This window comes from Penaeus japonicus, unplaced genomic scaffold, assembly GCF_977035675.1.
Source record: "Penaeus japonicus unplaced genomic scaffold, GWHDUDI00000001_assembly GWHDUDI00000027, whole genome shotgun sequence".
NCBI classification, from domain to species: Eukaryota; Metazoa; Arthropoda; class Malacostraca; order Decapoda; family Penaeidae; genus Penaeus; species Penaeus japonicus.
In genome coordinates this window covers 31564857-31584084 of record NW_028234429.1, presented here as the reverse complement: position 1 = coordinate 31584084, position 19228 = coordinate 31564857, and positions in this window count along the sequence as shown.

Sequence of the window (19228 nt, the reverse complement as noted above, 5' to 3'; positions counted from 1 at the left end):
AGAAATACAAATTCATATCCGTAAGCTCTTCCAAAATAAAAGACATTACGAGTCATAAAAAAGATGGCCGCAGGAGGAGGAGGTGGAAGACGGCGAAGAAAGAGTCAAGGACATGGCCTCCTCTCGCCTCTTCCCTCTCCTCCTCGTCCTCCTCTTCCCTCTCCTCTTTGTCCTCCTCCCTTCCCTCGCCTCTTCCCTCTCCTCTTTGTCCTCCTCCCTTCCCTCGCCTCTTCCCTCTCCTCCTCGTCCTCCTCCCTTCCCTCGCCTCTTCCCTCTCCTCCTCGTCCTCCTCCCTTCCCTCGCCTCTTCCCTCTCCTCCCCGTCCTCCTACCTTCCCCCTCCTCTTTCTCCTCTCCTGCCTCTTTCGCTTCTTCTCTCTCCCTTACACCTTCGTCTCTCTCTCCCCCCCCCCCTCTCCCTCTTCCCCCTTTCTTCCTTGCCCTCGCTTCTTCCCGCACCTCCTCCTTCCTTACCCGTGCATCCCCCCACCCTAACCCCTCCTCTCCTCCTCCACCCCTCCCTACCCCCTTCCCATATCCCCTCCCTTCCCCGTTTACCCCCCCCCCCCTCTGAACCTTCAGGGCGATGAGGGGAAAAATGAGACAAAATGAGGACATTCGAATCAGACGAGAAAAAAAAGAAAAGAAAAGAAAAGAAAAGAAAAAAAAATATATATATAAATCTCTCGTTCCTATGTATGGTCTTCCGTCGACAGCAAGACGAATAAAGAAGGGGAGAAGACGGGAACGAGGGGAATAATTGTGGGCTGATGAGGGGAAAAGAAGGAAGGGGATTTAATCAGTAAAAGAGGGAATCGAGGAAGAGGTAAGAGTGAAGAGAGGGTTGAAGGTGATAGGAAGGAGGGAAAAGAAGGGGAAGCGTTAGGAAGGAAGGGGAAAGGAAAGAATATATAGAAGGAGGAAGAGGGGAAAGGGGAAGAAATAGACTAAAAGGAGGAGAGGGGAAGATAAAAAAGAAATCATGGGGAAAAAAGAGAGAGAAAGGGGAGAGCAAAAGAATGGAGAAGGAAGAAAGAAGGAAAGGCAAAAAAAAATATAGAGAAGTAAATAGAGAAGAAGGAAGAGAGTAAAGGAATGAATACAGAGAAGATAAGAGGGGAAAAGGAAGGGGAAATGTCGGAAATAGGGGAAGGAAGTCAAGGAAGGAGATGGAGAGGAGAGGTCGCCTCGGATTTTAAGGAGAGTCACGAATTATAAGACAATGATGACTATATTTATAGTTTTGATAATTATATTTTTCTCTCTTTATATATGTGTGGGTGTATGTGTGTGTGTGTGTGTGTGTGTGTGTGTGTGTGATTCACCTATAGTACCTATTATATCTATAACAATTATAGGAACGACAATATTCAGAAAGTACATAACATTAACAGTGAAAAGAATAAAGCCAAAAGGATGATAATAATAAAAATAACAATAATAATATAAATTATGATAATGGTTATGATGATGGTAATGATAATAGCGACGATAATCATAAGAGTCATAATGATGATAATGACAACGATAATCATGAGAATCATAATAATTATAATAGTAATGATTGTGATACTTATAATGACAATTATGATAACGATAATGATAAGAAGAACGATAATGATAATCATAATAGAAATAATGATGATAAGAAGAATGATGTTGATAGTAATAAAAATGATGGTTAAAACAACAATAAGGCAATAATGATGATGATAATGGTAATAATAACATATCTATGAAAATGATGATAACGATATGGTGATAATAATCATTATCATCACCATCATTATTAATGTTATTAATGTCAGCAAGGATAATGATAATGACAATGATATCAATATTATTAATAATGATAATAGTAATGCTATTAGTAATAATGATAATGATAATAATGATTATGATGATGCTAATAATGATGATAATTATGATGGAAATAACGGTGGAAAGAGTGACGATAACAAAAATAATAGTAATGATAATCGTAATAATAATAGTAATGATAATATTGACGATATTAATGATGATGATAATAATAACGATGATAATGTTGATAGTGATGATAACAATAATAATGATGATATTAGGGATAACGAGGATAATAATCATAATCATATTTCACATTAATATAAGCACAAATAATAACAATAAAACGGTGACAATGATAATAATGATAAAACCAATACATACAAACTAGCCAACCACCATATTATTAATTAATAGCCAACCGAAGTAGCCAAAAGAATAGCCAAAAAGACTAACAACCAATACAAGCCGCCCAAATAGCCGCAGAAAAATAGCCAAAAGGAATAGCCAATAGCCCCCCTAATTCCCTTTTTCTCGGAGCAAGAGACGAATGCTCCTGGCCTCTTTGGCATTGCTAGTGTCGTTAAGGGCTATAATGCAGCATCAATTACCCGTCTCGGCGACCATCACAGAGACGTCTGCGTGGCGTTCTGCTAATGACGTCACATTCTTGCCCCGGAGAAGCTCAGTGGCTCGTGAGGATTCTGATTTTAGCTTTTTTTTTTTTTTGAGGGGGAGTGGGGTGGATGGGGGGGAGGAGTGAATAGGGGGTTGGGATGGGGGAGAGGGACAGGTTAGAGGGGGTTGGGGTAGGAGAGTAAAAATTGCTGTGGGAGGAAAGAAGGGGAGGGGGGGGGATTGAGGGAGGTTGGGATGAGGGGAAGAGAGTAAGGATTTCTGAAAGGGGAGGGGAGGGGAGGGGAGGGGAGGGGAGGTGAGGAGGTTGGGATGAGGGAAAGAGTAAGGATTTCTGAAAGGATTGAGGGAGGGAGGAGGAAAGTGAGGGAGGTTGGGATGAGGAGAAGAGAGTAAGGATTTCTGAAAGGGGAGGGGAGGGGAGGGAAAGTGAGGGAGGTTGGGATGAGGGGAAGAGAGTAAAGATTGCTGTAAGGGGAGGGGGGGGGAGGGGAGGGAAAGTGAGGGAGGTTGGGATGAGGGGAAGAGAGTAAGGATTTCTGTAAGAGGAAGGGAGGGGAGGGGGGGACTGAGGGAGACTGGATTGAGGGGATGAGCGGGGAGGGGAGGGGGGAATTGAGGGAGGTTGGCGTCAGGGGAAGAGAGTAAAAATTGCTGAGGGGGGAGGGGGACGGGGAGCGAAAGAGGTTGGAGTGAGAGGCGAGAGTAAAGATTGCTGAGTGGGGAGGGGAAGAGGGAAGGGGGGAAAGTGAGGGAGGTTGGGGGGATGGGGACGAGAGTAAAGGGGGTAGGAGGAGGGTTAATTGCTTGAGGGGGGGGTGATTGCTGGGGAGGGGTTGGGTGATTGCCGGGGGGGGGGGGATGACTGCTTTTGTTGTTGAGTATCTGTATCTATTTGTTATTTATTATGGTTTGGACTAATAAAGACAGCGGAAAAAATACAGAAAATTTAAACATTAATGCATGAAAAAAAAAGAAAAAAATGGAAAACAAAAAATGAAAAGAAAGTCAAAATAAATAAACGTACAAATTAAGAGAAATAGATGAAATACATAAAGAGAAGAAGAAATAAAGAAGAAGAAATAGATCTAAAAAAAACATATTAAATACATGAAAAAGGAATAAGAAAAGACAAAAGAAAGAGAGAAAAAAAGAAAAAAAATGAATACACTTTTCAAAAAGAAATAAATGAAATTCATAAATTTCCACTCCGGCGCTAGCGTCTCATTAACGTCTGCGGATGCTGTGCATGCTCGTGTTTTATCTCCCAAGCATCTTCTCCGCCTGCTCGATCCGGATGTCATCGCCAGAGAGACCCCTGCCAGAGAGACCCCTGCCAGCCCCCCCCCCCCCCCCGCCCCCATCCCCCATCCCGTCTGCTAGAATCATCCCCATCCCCTTGCCAGCATCCCCCCCCCCCTGCCAGATGGGGGAAGGGGGAAGGTGGAGGGGAGAAGAAGGGGGAGGGATGGAGATGGAGGAGGTAGAGGGGAGGAGGAGAGAAGGGGGTGGGAAGATGTAAGAGAAGTAAAGGAGGGGGGAGATGGAAACGGAGAGAAGGAGGGAGAGGGGGGAAGAAGAGAAGAAGAAGGAGAGGGTCCAAGGGTAGGGGGGGGGGGGGTAGACAAGGGGGAAAGAGGAAGAAGATAGGAGAAGATGGAGAGAAGGAAAAGATAGGAGGGGGGAAGAAAGAAGGAAGGTAAGAAAGAGGAACAGATAAAGGAGCAAACAAAACGGGGGAAAGAGAAGGAGGATGATAGGGGAAAGGAGGGAAGGGGGGTTGAAGGAGGAAGTAGCGGGGGGGAGGGGGGGGGAGACACGAGACCGGTTGCGACTGGCGTTCTCTGACGATTCCACGGCGCCATCTCGCGAGCGGGATTGATGCTGCATCTTGCCCGAGTCACAGACACGACGGCGCTGGCTTATGGCTGCGGTGACTGTCTGTGCGTCTGAGTTCTCTTTTTTTTTTTTTTTCTTTTCTTTTCTTTTTTTTTCTTCTTTTTGTTTTTCTTTTCTTATTATCATAAGGGGATTTTCTCCTCCGGAAAGGATATTAAGGAATAAGAGGTATGGAATGAGTTTTTTTTTTTTTTTTTTTTTTTTTTTTTCTTACTTTTACTTTTATATGGAATATATTGCTGATTGTTTCGTGGACTCAGTCGACCAAACTCTCACCCAAAAAAATCAATCAATCAATCAATCAATAAAAGTTAAAGAAATAAATGTAAAAGTTCCAATTGAAATATGTCAGTCTTTGCTAACAGGAGATCAAAAACTTTAGCTCCATTTTTCTTTTTTCTTTCTTTCTGTCTTTTCGCTGCTCTCAGTTTTCCATTCTTCCCTCCTCCCCTTTTTCATTTGCCCATTATCATTCTTTGCAACATAGATATTTGCATATGCAATTACACGAACGGAAGAGCTAGAGTGCACACGTTTGCGAATGCATGAATATGTTTACTCCTCTTGTGTACTCATTGTACTCAACTGGGAGCCCCCCCCCCCCCTTTAGCACAGACATCTCTTCGTCTCTCTCTCTCTCTCTCTCTCTCTCTCTCTTCGTCTCTCTCTCTCTCTCTCTCTCTTTCTCTCTCTCTCTCTCTCCTCACTCTCTCGTCTCTTTCATCATCTCTCTCTCATCTCTGTTCTCTGTTCACGTCTCTCTCTCTCTCTTTCCCCCCTACTCTCTCTCCTCTCTCTCTACTCCCTCTCATCTCTCTTCTCTCCTCTCTCTCCATCCTCTCTCTCTCTCTCTCCTCTCTCTCTCTGTCCCCTCTCTCCTCCCCCTTTCCCTCTTCCTCTCTCTCTCTCTCTCTCTCTGCATCTCTCTCTCTCTTCTCGTCTCTCTCTCTTCCTCTCTCTTCATCTCAGTTCCCTCTCATTCTCTCTCTCCTCCGACTCTCTCTCATTTTCTCACTCTCATCTCTCTCTCTTCGTCTCTCACATGTCTATCTCTACTCTCATCTCTCTCTCCCTCTTCTCGCTCCTACCTCTCTCTCCTCTCTTTCTCTCTCTCTCCATCTCATGCTTCGCTCACGCCTTCCTCTCGTCTCTCATCTCCCCTCTCAGGATGACTCTATCACCTCTCGCCTCTCTCTCTCATCGTCATCTCTCTCTCTCTCTCTCTCTCTCTCTCTCTCTCTCTCTCTCTCTCTCTCTCTACCTCTACTTCTCACCTTGTCTCATACGTCTTCCCCTCTCTCGCTCTCCCCTTCCCTTTGCCTCCCCTCTCTTATTTTCCCCTCTCCTTCGTTTCCTAAAAGGTGTTTAACAAGACTAGTTATTCCGTGCTGTCTCTGGGTTTGCTTTTGTTGTGTCCTTCGTCAAAGGATGCTGTCCCCTGGGTGTCCTCAACTCTAGGACATATTTGCATCCTCGGACACTGTGGTGCGATCCGGAGCAAAGGGGGGGAGGGAAGGAGGGGGTTACATCTCCCACGCCTTCCTTTGACTTTCAGTAGTAGCTTGGGTCACTGTTATCATTTACATGCAAGCAAAACTCACAGTTGATATATGTACACTTGCGAACACACACATACACACGAAGGCATAGATACACATATACAAGCACATATGCAAATTTAGGAGAGTTAATGCTTTTATTTTAGATACAGAAGCACACTGAAATGTGGAATCACTTGCGCAGAAATACATATGCAGAAAAGGCGTACATATCGCGCCTGTATCGCTCGTCGCATGGACTAAAATAACCAACTCTTATAGAATGTTAATGTAACAGGTTGGCATCCACATACAAATACAACACATACCTACAAACCATAAAATATACAATATATTACACACTTTCAAATACAAAATCGAAATTGATTATTTCTCTCGTATTCTCTCCTCTCTCTCCACCTCTCAATCTCTCTCTCACTCTCTCTCTCTCCTCTCCTCTCTCTCTCCTTCAAATCTGAGAGTCACCGGTCTCTCCCTCACGCTCCTCTCGGTTCCTCTCTCTCGTCTCTCTCTTTTCCTCTTTTTTCTCTTTTCCTCTTCCCTCTCTCTCTCTCTCTCTCTCTCTTCTCTCTCTCTTCTTGTCTCCTCCTTTTCACTTCCCCTCCCCCCATCTCTCTCTCCTCCTCTCTCTCTCTCTCTCTCTCTCTACCCTCCCTCTCAGATCCAAGTCTCTCTCATCTCTCCTCTCTTCATCGCTCGTTCTCTCCTCTTTATCTCTCTCTCTCTCTCCCGGTCATCATCTCTCCTCTCTCCTCATCAGCCTCCTCTCCTCTTCTTCTCTCTCCTCTCCTCTCATCTCTTCTCCTCTCTCTCTCCTCTCGATCTCTCTCTCATCACCTATCCTCTCATCTCTCTCTCCTTCTCATCTTCTATTCTCTTTCTCTTACCTCACGTCTCTCTCTCTCTCTCTCCTCTCCTCTCTCTCTCCGTCCTCTCTCTCATCTCTCTCTCTCTCTTCTCTACTTCTATCTCTTTTCACTCCTCCCCCCGTCCCCCCCCCCCTTCTCTCTCTCTCTCTCTCTCTCTCTCTCTCTCTCTCTCTCTCTCTCTCTCTCTCTCTCTCTCTCTCTTTCTCTCTTTTCTTCTCTTTTATTCTATTTCATTCTATTCTCCTCTCCTTTCTTCTATCTTCTCTCTTTTCTTATCTTCTCCCTCCCCCCCTTTCTATCTCTTTTCTTGTCTTTTTTTCTATTCCATTCTCTCCTTCTCCTCTTTCTTCTATCTTCTCTCTTTTCTTCTCTTCTCTCCTCTCTCTGCTACTCGCTCTCTTCGACAAGTCTTCTCACTCTCAACTCTCTCTCACTCTCTTCTTCCTCCGCTCTCGGTCGTCTTCCTCACTCAGAATCTCGTCATCCTCATCGGTTCGCTCTCTTCTCGTCATCTCTCTCTCTCTCTCTCTCTCCACGTCTCTCTCTTCTTCTTCTTCAGGTTCTTCAGTTTATGTTTCATGGCTTCTTCTTCTTCTTCTTCTTCTCTTTTATTTTATTTCATTCTGTTCTCCTCCCCTTTCTTCTCTCTTTTCTTCCCCCCCCCTCTCTCTCTCTCTCTCTCTCTCTCTCTCTCTCTCTCTCTCTCTCTTCTTCTTCTTCTTCTTCTTCTTTTTCTTCTTCTTATTCTTCTTCTTCTTCTCTTTTATTCTACTTCATTCTTTTCTCCTCCCCTTTCTTCTATCTATTTCTCTCTTTTTTATAATCCCCCCCCCCCTCTCTCTCTCTCTTCTTCTTCTTCTTCTTCTTCTTCTTCTCTTTTATTCTATTACATTCTATTCTCCTCCCCTCTCTTCTATCTTCTCTCTTTTCATACCTTCTCTCCCCCCCCTCCCTCTCTCTCTCTCTCTCTCTCTCTCTCTCTCTCGGTCTCTCTTTCATCTCTATTCTCCTGCCTCCTCTCGCGTCTCATCTCTCCTCTCTCTCTTAGCTCTCTCCCTCTCCTCCTCCTCTCTCTCTATCTCTATCTCTATCTGCTCTTCTCTCTCCTAGCGCTCGCTTTCTCTCTCTCCCTCTCGTCTCTGAGTCTCTCTGCTTCTCTGCGCTCTCTCACCCCGTCCTCTCTCTCTCTCTCTCTCTCTCTCTCTCTCTCTCTCTCTCTCTCTCTCTCTCCACACACAGACATACAATTCTGATTATAACTCTTATCGTTATCAGTGAACTGGCCTGTAGTTACTTAAATTGCATGGAATCGTAATGCTCGGCTAAAGTTGAAGGAAATTAAAGGCCTTTGTGTTTCTGAATACTAGGTTTCGTGAAAACAGTTCTGTTCTCGGGTTTTTGATTGTCATATATAACATTTATTAGATAGATTAAGATTTGTGACAATTTTTTTTCTTCAGAATTGATAAATGATGTAAATATACATACATACATACATATATATATATGTATATATATATATATATATATATATATATATATATATATATGTATGTATGTATGTATATATATATATATATGATAAAGATATAAATACATATATATATATATATATAGATATATATATATATATATATATATATATATATATATATATATATATATATATATATATATATACACACACACACATTTGCAAGTGCATGTGTGTTTATGTATGTCGATACTGTCGATGTAGAAGCTGCATGAAATTTGATTGAATATATAACCATAAGACATTAAAAGCTATTTATAGCATTTTACGAAATAAAAGCTTCGCCATGCTATAAATATGTGTGGAAGTAAAGACAATAACAAATAAGATATATCAACAATATAGATAAGTTATTTTTTCATGGTCTGAATCGAGTTAAATGTGACATTAACAACAGTGCTGAGACAAAGGGGGAATTAGTTAACATACACTGCATTCCATCTCAGTGAATGATTAGTTATAAATCTTCTCTCCGCTGGTTCTCTCTTTCTCTTCCCTCTCTATATCTATCTATCTATCTATCTCCCTCTTTCTCTCTCTTCTCTCTGTCTTTTTCTTCTTTCTCTTCTCTGCTTTCTCTCCTCTCTCTCTCTCTCTCTCTCTCTCTCTCTCTCTCTCTCTCTCTCTCTCTCTCTCTCTCTCTTCTCTCCAACTCCTCTCTCATTTTCTCTCTTCCTCTCATCTCGTCTCCCCGTCTCTCCTCTCTCTGCTCTCTCTCATTTCTCCTCCTCTCTCTCTCCTTCTCGTCTCTCCACTCTTTCCCGTCTCTCTCACTCTTCCTCTCTCCCCCACTCTCTCTCTCAGTTGATACCTCTCTCTCTCTCGTCTCTCTCTCTTCTCATCTCATCTCGTCAAATCTCTCGCTCTCTCATCTCATCATCTCTTCTCTCTCTCTCTCTCACCGATTCTCCAAAATGTCAACTAATATTATCCCCTCTCTTCTCTCCTCTCTCTCTCTGCTCTCTCTCTCTCTCTCTCTGCATCTTCTCTCACTCTCTCACCCTCTCTCTCTTTCTCTCTTTCTCGATCTCCTCTCTCTCTCTCTCCTTCCTCTTTCTTTCTCTCTCTCTCTTCTCTCTCTCTTCTCTCTCTCTCCCCTCTCCCTCTCTCTCTTCTCCCTCTTCTCTCTCTATCTCTTCTCTCTCGAGTCTCTCTCTCTCCCCTCTCTCTCGAGTTCTCTCTTATCTCTCTCTCTCTCCCTCTCTCTCTCTCTCTCTTCTGTTCTCTCCCTTCTCTCTCTCCTCTCCTTTGCTCGCATCTCTCTCTCTCTCTCCCTCTCTCTCACTCTCTGCGTTCTCTGGGGGTCGTCTCTGGGCGGATGCCTCGGTCTCTCTCTCCCGCTCTCTCTCTCGTCTCTCCCCCTCTCCTCCCTCTCTCCTCCTTTCTCTCCGCCCTCTCTCGTGCTCTCTCTCTCTCTCCCTCATCTCTCTTCTCTCCACTCTCTCTCTCTCTCTCTCCCCTCGTCTTCTCTCTCTCTCTCTTCTCTCCCTTACGTCTCTCATTGGTCTCATCTCTCCCTCTCTGCTCTCCCCTGCTCTCTCTCCTCCTCTTCTCATCTCTCGAGAGATCTCTCGACGCTCTCTCTCTCCTCAGCTCTCTCTCTCTCTCTCGCGCTCTCTCTCTCTCTCTCCTTTTCTCTCTCGCTCTCTCCTCTCTTTCTCTCTCTTCTTCTTCTTCCCTCCACTTTCAACAACCCCTTGTCTTTCCCCATCCATTAACCATCCATCCTCCTCCCAGCTGCAAAACCTCACACCCACCCATCACCCAACCCGGCTCCTCAATACTTCCTACGTCACTTCATCCTCCATCCCCGACCCCCCTCTCCACCCCCTAACTCCAACCTACCTCCTTCCTTCGCCATTTCCTCCGTCTGGAGTTTCCTCTTTCCTCTCCCAAGAGTAAGTAGGTTATGTATCACGTCTCGAGATAACACATAACACAGGTGAGGAGGAGAAGGAGGAGGCAGCCAAGGGAATAATTCAGGGAGTTCAAGGATGACTGATAACAAGGATTATGTGGGATTCTTAAGTACTTGAAGGTCATCCTTATCTCTCTGAACTGATCTGTATTTCTCTCTGAAGGTCATCCTTATCTCTATGAACAGAAATGTATCTCTCTCTGAAGGTCATCCTTATCTCTCTGAACTGAACTGTATCTCTCTCTGAAGGTCATCCTTATCTCTCTGAACTGAACTGTATCTCTCTCTGAAGGTCATCCTTATCTCTATGAACAGAAATGTATCTCTCTCTGAAGGTCATCCTTATCTCTATGAGCAGAAATGTATCTCTCTCTGAAGGTCATCCGGGTGTTAGTGAGTTTTCATTCATAACACAGCTCGCAAAGGAAATGTGAATTATTACCGGTTGACTAACCAAATAAATGGAGAAATAAAATGGAGTATTCGGGTCGTTCGTGAGTATAAATAGATAGATTTTCACTGAATTGTGAATTGTGAATTGTTACCGGCTGACTAACCAAATAAATGGAGAAATAAAATGGAGTATTCGGGTCGTTCGTGAGTATTAATTGATAGGGATTCACTGAATTGTGTGAATTGGGTTTGTTACGGCTGATAACCAATATATGGAGAAAAATCTTGAGGTAGTCGGGTCGTTTGTGAGTATAAATAGATAGATTTGCACTGAATTGTGAAATTGTGATTGTTACGGCTGACTAACCAAATAAATGAGAAATAAAATGAGAATTCGGAGGTCGATCGTGAGTTATCAATAGATAGATTTTACTGGAATTGTGAAGTGACTTGTTAACCGTTGACTAACACAAATTAATGGAAAATAAATGAGTAATTCGGGTCGTTCGTGAGTATAATTAGATAGATTTTCGATTAATTGTGAATTGTGATCGATACCGGTTGACTAACCAAATAAATGGAGAAATAAAATGGAGTATTCGGGTCGTTCGTGAGTATAAATAGATAGATTTTCACTGAATTGTGAATTGTGAATTGTTACCGGCTGACTAACCAAATAAATGGAGAAATAAAATGGAGTATTCGGGTCGTTCGTGAGTATAAATAGATAGATTTTCACTGAATTGTGAATTGTGAATTGTTACCGGCTGACTAACCAAATAAATGGAGAAATAAAATGGAGTATTCGGGTCGTTCGTGAGTATAAATAGATAGATTTTCACTGAATTGTGAATTGTGAATTGTTACCGGCTGACTAACCAAATAAATGGAGAAATAAAATGGAGTATTCGGGTCGTTTGTTTAAATGGATAGATTTTCACTCAAAATACAACTTAGGAAAGAAGGTTGAAAAATTATCAGAAGAATCGTGAAAGAAAAGGCCGAGTAAGGATGACTTGTATTCGTGTGAATCAAGATTATGACAAAATATGAAAATAAAAAAATATATAAGCAGAAAAAAATGGCTTGTATTCTGAATAAATGTTCACTCGAAACTCATCTCGAAAGGGAATCAAAGGGAGGAATTAACAACACAAACAAATCAACAAAGAAAGTTTTTATGAAGAATGAAGGAATACACAAACAGACAGCTATAATCAGAGAATCAAACAGCTCCTCTACACATATGATAATTAGACTATTGATGTTGAAAATAACAATGATAGATATTTTATTGACCATTTCTATCTATCAATCAATATTTCATTACTATTACATTTACTATCATTACTTTTATATCTTTCATTCTCGTGAATAGGCTGTGTTTCTGAAGGGATAAGGGATCATTTCCTGTACTGCCGGTTATATGTTTCTTTTCCTGTCATGTTTATCAGAATTTCTTTTTTTTTAAGGGGATATCTAATTATATGCTTCTGTATATTTTTTCCTGTGAAAAATAAAAAGAGAGAGAGGAGGTAGGGAATGAGGGAAGGAAGTTGAAAGAAGAGAGTGTGAGAAAAAGAGAGAGAGAGAGAGAGAGAGAGACAAACAGACAGAGAGGGAGAGAGAGAGAGAGAGAGAGAGAGAGAGAGAGAGAGAGAGAGAGAGAGAGAGAGAGAGAGAGAGAGAGAGAGAGAGAGAGAGAGAGAGAGAGAGAGAGAGAGAGAGAGAGAGAGAGAGAGAGAGAGAGAGAGAGAGAGAGAGAGAGAGAGGGAGGGAGGGAGGGAGAGAGAAAGACAAATAGACAGAGAGAGAGAGAGATAGAAAGAGAAAGAGAAACAGACAGACAGACAGAAGAAAGAATCTGAATCAATAGATATCTACATGTACGTGAGAACTTATTTTTACCCATAATTGTCTAGAAATGGGTTTTCCCCATTCCACCCTACGAAGACTCACCTTTAATAGGTCATGTCATGCATGCTGTCTTTTTTTTTATTAGTGTTACTATTACCGTCATTACTATTTTATCAATACATTCATTTGATGATTTTACATTTGATATTCATCTATATCTTTATCCAGCTACCTATTTGCACAAATATCTATCTATTGAAAAGTTGCCAATTCTGAAGAAGTAATATCAGATGAATAGATATTTGAAGTATTTCCATGGCAAAGAAAAAGTTTGACCTTTCAGAGTATATTCAAAGTTTGAATAAAATTCGTATATCGGATTAAGTTAATCTACTAAAACTATTAAGCTATTAAGCATTTGCGTGTGTATTTGGAGATCATAAAAAAATGAAAAATCTAACTTTAATTAGAGGTTTGTGATGGGAGTGGAACGAATCAAGATTGAATGAGATATAAATAGTTTGTCTGTATGTGTGTGTTTATGAGTGTGTGTGTGTGTGTCTGTATGCATGTTTGCATTAAAGTTGGTAATTATGGGTTTGAACTTATACACACACACATACACACACACATATATATATATATATAGATAGAAAAAATAACTAGATATATAAGGATAGATTCGATAGATAATAGATTGATAATACATGTATATATGTATATATATAAATTATCTATATATATATATATATATATATATAATATATCTTATATAATATATATATATATGAATATATCTAAAAAAATAAATATATATAATATATAAATAGTAGATATATATATATATATATAGAATGTGTGTGTGTGTGTGTGTGAGTGTGTGTGTGTGTGAGGTGTTGTTGTGTGTGGTGTGTGTGTTTGTGTGTGTGTATGTTTGTCTATATATATGATCAATATATATATATTATATATAATATATCATATAAATCTAAATATATAAATAATAATATACATATAAATATATAAATATATATATATATAAATATATAAATCTATAACTATAAAAATATATAAATAAACATATAAATATAAATATATATATATATATATATATATATATATTATAATATATATATATATATATATAAAAATAATAAATTTGGTAAAAATCAGTTTCCCAGAATATTAATAAATTTTTTTTTTTTTCCAAAAAAAGAAAAGTTGGGGGGGGAGATGAGGGTGTGTTTGGGTGAAGTTTTTAAAGAAAGAAAAAAACCCTATAATTCAATTCCCTTCCCCCAAACCCCCCCCACCCCACCTCCACACAAACCCCTTTATTTTATTATTTCCCTTTAAACCAATAAAATTTTCCACACACACAAACACAAAACACAAAACACACACACCCAAAAAAAAACCTTAAAAAATATAAATAATAAACAAAAAAAAAAAAATACATATACATATTGGGGGGTTTTGGGGGTTTTGGGTAGAGGGATGTGTTTTTTTTATGTTTTTAAAATCACAAAAAATAAACAAACAAAAAAAAAAAAAAAAAAAAAAAAAAACATATAATATAAAAATAATATTAAATATAAATAAATATATTTTCTTAAAAAAATTATTATAAATATATATATTATTTTAAATATAAATAAATATATAAATATATTATAAAGACCAATAAAAAAACAAAACAAAAAAAATTAAAAAAAAAAAAAAAAAAAAATTTTAATTAATTTAAAATCATGATTAAAAAAAATAAAAATATATTATATATAAATATTTTTTTAAAATTAAAAATATTTTATATATATGTATAAATAAATATTTTAAAAAAAATAAATAAATATATAAATAAGATAATAAATAAAAATAATATATTATATAAAATAATATATAATAAAAATAATATATTAATTTAATATATATAAATTATAAAATCTATAATAATATATATATATATAAATAAAAATATAAAAAAAAAAAAAGGTTTAATCCAAAAAAAATTTTATTTAAAAAAATATTAATTTATTAATATAAAAAATATATATTATAATTATAAATAAAAATAATAAATTAAAAAAAAAAAATAATAAAAATATCTTTTAAACCCCCCCAAACAAAACTCAATAAAAAATCCAACACAACACAAAACAAAAACCAAACACAGACACACCACACCACCCCACACACACACACACACACACATAAATATTTATATATAATATAATATAATTTATATATATATATATATATATACATATATAATTAAATATTGAATTTATATATATATATATATATATATTTAATATATAATATATAAGAGAGATAAAGAGAATAAGAGAGAGAGGAAGAGAATATAAGACAGAGAAAGAGAGAGGAGAGAAGAAGATAGAGTAGATGATTTTAGTATGAGTTATTATTATATTTAGTAATATATTAATATATATATATTTATTTATGAGTTATGTTATGTATATATATATATACATAATATATACTATATATAAATATATATATATATAAGATATATATTTAGATATATTTATATATATATATATATACAATATTTTTGCATACCTATTATATATATATATATATAATAATATATATATATAAATATATATATATATATAATAATTGATATGTATTATGTGTGTGTGTGTTGTTGTGTGTGTATGGTGTGTGTGTGTTTTTTGAATTTATAATAGATAATATTATATATACTATATAATATATATATATATATATATATATATATATATATAGAATATATAATACATATATATGTATACATACATACATACACATTGAAATACAATTCACACACACTACACACACACCACACACACACACAACACACACACACACACTTACACACACACACACACACAAACACACACAACACATACATACAAATATATAGATAATATATAATATATATTATATATTTAGATATATAAGATATATTATTTACTTATATATATATATATATATGCTAAAATATATATATATTACATATATATATAAACAATATATTTATATATAAGATTATATTATATATATAGATTAATATATAATATATATGTTTTTATAGAACATATATATATATAAATATATATATATATATATATATATAATGTAAATATATATATATATATATATATATATATATTTATAGTTTATATAATATATATATATATAATTATATATGTATATAGATGTATTTCTATAAATTATATATATATATATATATATTTATATATTTATATAAATATATAGTAAACTTATTTATACTATTTAATTTTAAATTTAAAATAATATATATATTTATAAATAATATATATATACTATATATAGATGTATTTATAAGATATATATATAAATATATATATATATATTATAAATATATATGTATATATATATATATTTATATATATATAGATAGATAATATATATGTATATTTATATATACATAAATAATCTATCTATCTATCTATATATATATTATAATTATAGATAAATATATAATTATGAAATATAATATATATATAATATATATATATATACCTAATATAAATATATATATATCTATCTCGGTGTAGTGTACTGAGTATATATATATAAATATATATACATATTATATATAATTCATATACATATACATGTGTGTGTGTGTCAGTGTGTGTGAGTCGCGCGCGCCCTCGTGGTTTGTTGGGTGTGTCTGGCCGGAGCTCGGTGTGGTGTTGTTTCTATACACTCACAACACACACACACACAATACACACTCACAACACCACACACATATATAATATTAAAAATAATAGACACTTATAGATATATTTAATTTATATGATATATATTATATATATTATAATTATATATGTATGTGTTTTGTGTGTGTGTGTGTTGTGTACATATACTAATATATATATATATAAATATAATAATATATATATATATATATAATATATATTTATCTATATCTATTTGTAGTGGTGTGAGTGTGTGTGTGTGTGTTGTTGGTGGGTGGTGTGTGGTGTGTGTTTTGGGGGGGTGTGGTGTTGGTGTGTGTGTGTGTGTGTGGAGTGTGGTGTTTGGTGTTGTTGTGATGTGTGTGTGAGGTGTGTGTTAGTGTGTGTTGTGTGGGTGTGGTGTTGTGTGCTTGTGGGTGTTTATATAATATATAGAAGATATTAATATATATATATATATATAGATATAGATATAATTTATATATATAGATATAGATATTACACACACACCACACACTCCTCTTATATTATTAATATATATATAGATATATATAGAAAGATAATATATATATTTTATATTTATACTAATATATATAAATAACATATATATATAGTAAATATATGTATATATAATATATATATATAATAAATATATATAATATATTATAATACAAATTATGTTATCGGTATATATATAATATATATATATATATATTATATATATATAGATATGTATATATATATATAGATAGATATATATATAATATATATATATATTTATAATAATACAAAAATAACATAAATACACATATATATACATACATATATACAAACACACACTCACTCACACACACACACATATATATATATAATATAAATTTAAATATATATAAACTTTATATATTATTATATATAAGATAAATAATATTAGAGTTATAATATACATATAGATATATTAATAATATTATATTTATATATATATATAATAATATATTTATTATATATTTAAGATATATATTATATATATATAATATATATATATTACATAATTATATATATATATAGATTATATATATTTATATATATATATATTTACATTAATAATAAATTATATATATATATAGAGAATATATAAAATAGATATTATATATAATATTTATATAAGGTTGATTTTTATACATAGTTTATAAATTTATACATTATATAGATAGATATATATATATATATATATTTAATGTTTTATGTAAGAATATATGTAAATATTTATAATATATATATAATATTTATTATTGGGGGGGTGGTGTGTGTGTGGTGTGGGTTGGTGGCGGTGTTGTGTGTGTGTGTGTTGTGGGTTGGTGTGTGTGTGTGTGTAGGTGTGTGTGTTGTGTGTGTTGTGTGTTTCCTATACAAACACACCACACACACACACACACACACACGCACACCTCACACACACACACACACACGCACACACATATTATATATAATTTAAATATTTAAATATATATATATATATAAGCATTTCAGATATATGTATGTGTGTGTTGTGTGTGTGTGTGTGTGGTTGGTCATACATATATATAATATTTTATATATAGATATATTATTTATATATATATATATATAGATATATTTATATATAGATATATATTCATACTTATAGATATATATATATTTAATATATACTATTATATAGATATAAGTTTATATATATATATAATAATACTTGTGTGTGTGTGTTGGATCCCGGTGTTGTGTGTATGTGTGTTGAAGAGTGTTGTGTGTGGCTTGTGTTATTGTATGTGTCGTGAAATAATAATATATATATATATAATATATATATATATATAGTTATATAATATATATATGTATGTATCTATATATATATATGTATATATATGTTTATATCCCACCGTCCCCAGCGGTGGGATCAAACCGAGAGTCCCGGTTAGGTCACTAGGCATGTCCCGGGAGGGCAGACTGGAAAGGTGAGGCTGTCCTTGATGGCGGTCAGGGTCGAACTGAAGTTTTGGGAAGAGTCCTCCAGAGATGACGAAAGAGGAGACCCACAGACTAGAGAGAGGGGGGACCTTGGAGGCGGTCGAGGTCGAACTGCCCTTCGCACGCACTGATTTATCTCGAGAGATATGTCCTTAGGTCAACAGCGACCGTGTTGGTTGCGATGAATAGCTTGTAACATACAACCGCCATCTTGTAACTTATAAACGCGACTGTAATTTCTCTCTCTCTCTCTCTCTCTCTGTCTCTCTCTCTCTCTCTCTCTCTTAGTATATATATAGATATATATATATATATATATATATATAATATATATGTGTGTGTGTGTTTGTGTGTTGTGTTGTGTGTGTGTGTGGTGTGTTTGTGTGGTGGGTGTGTGTGGGTGTACATATTAATATATAGATATATATATATTATATATATATTTTATTATATTTATATATATTAATATATATATATTTATATACATATATACATATATATATGTATATAATTATATAATATATAAATATATATAAGATATATATATAGATATTTATATAATAAACATAAATATATAGTGTATAATATATAAATATATATATGAATATATATAGATATATTATATAATAAGATATAATATATATATATATATATATATATATATATAAGAATAACTCACACATTGAATGAATAATTGTATGCTAATACCGAATGGTTTCATTATGCGCGGGCAGGTTATGAGATCATATAAAGATAAATACACTCACAAATATTTTTTTATAATAACATTAACTAATAAAATGAAAAACAGCGAATCATTACACACACACGTATGCAACATTGGGTAATTCTCAAAGATATATTCAGACACATGGTCTTTGGGAGCGCCATCTGACTGCCACGCAATTTAAATCAATGTTCAATTTGCACTGGGTTATCCTCAAAACTTTTGCTATTGTTCATAATGGTTCATGTTCATATGTTCAACCCGGCTTTTGAAAT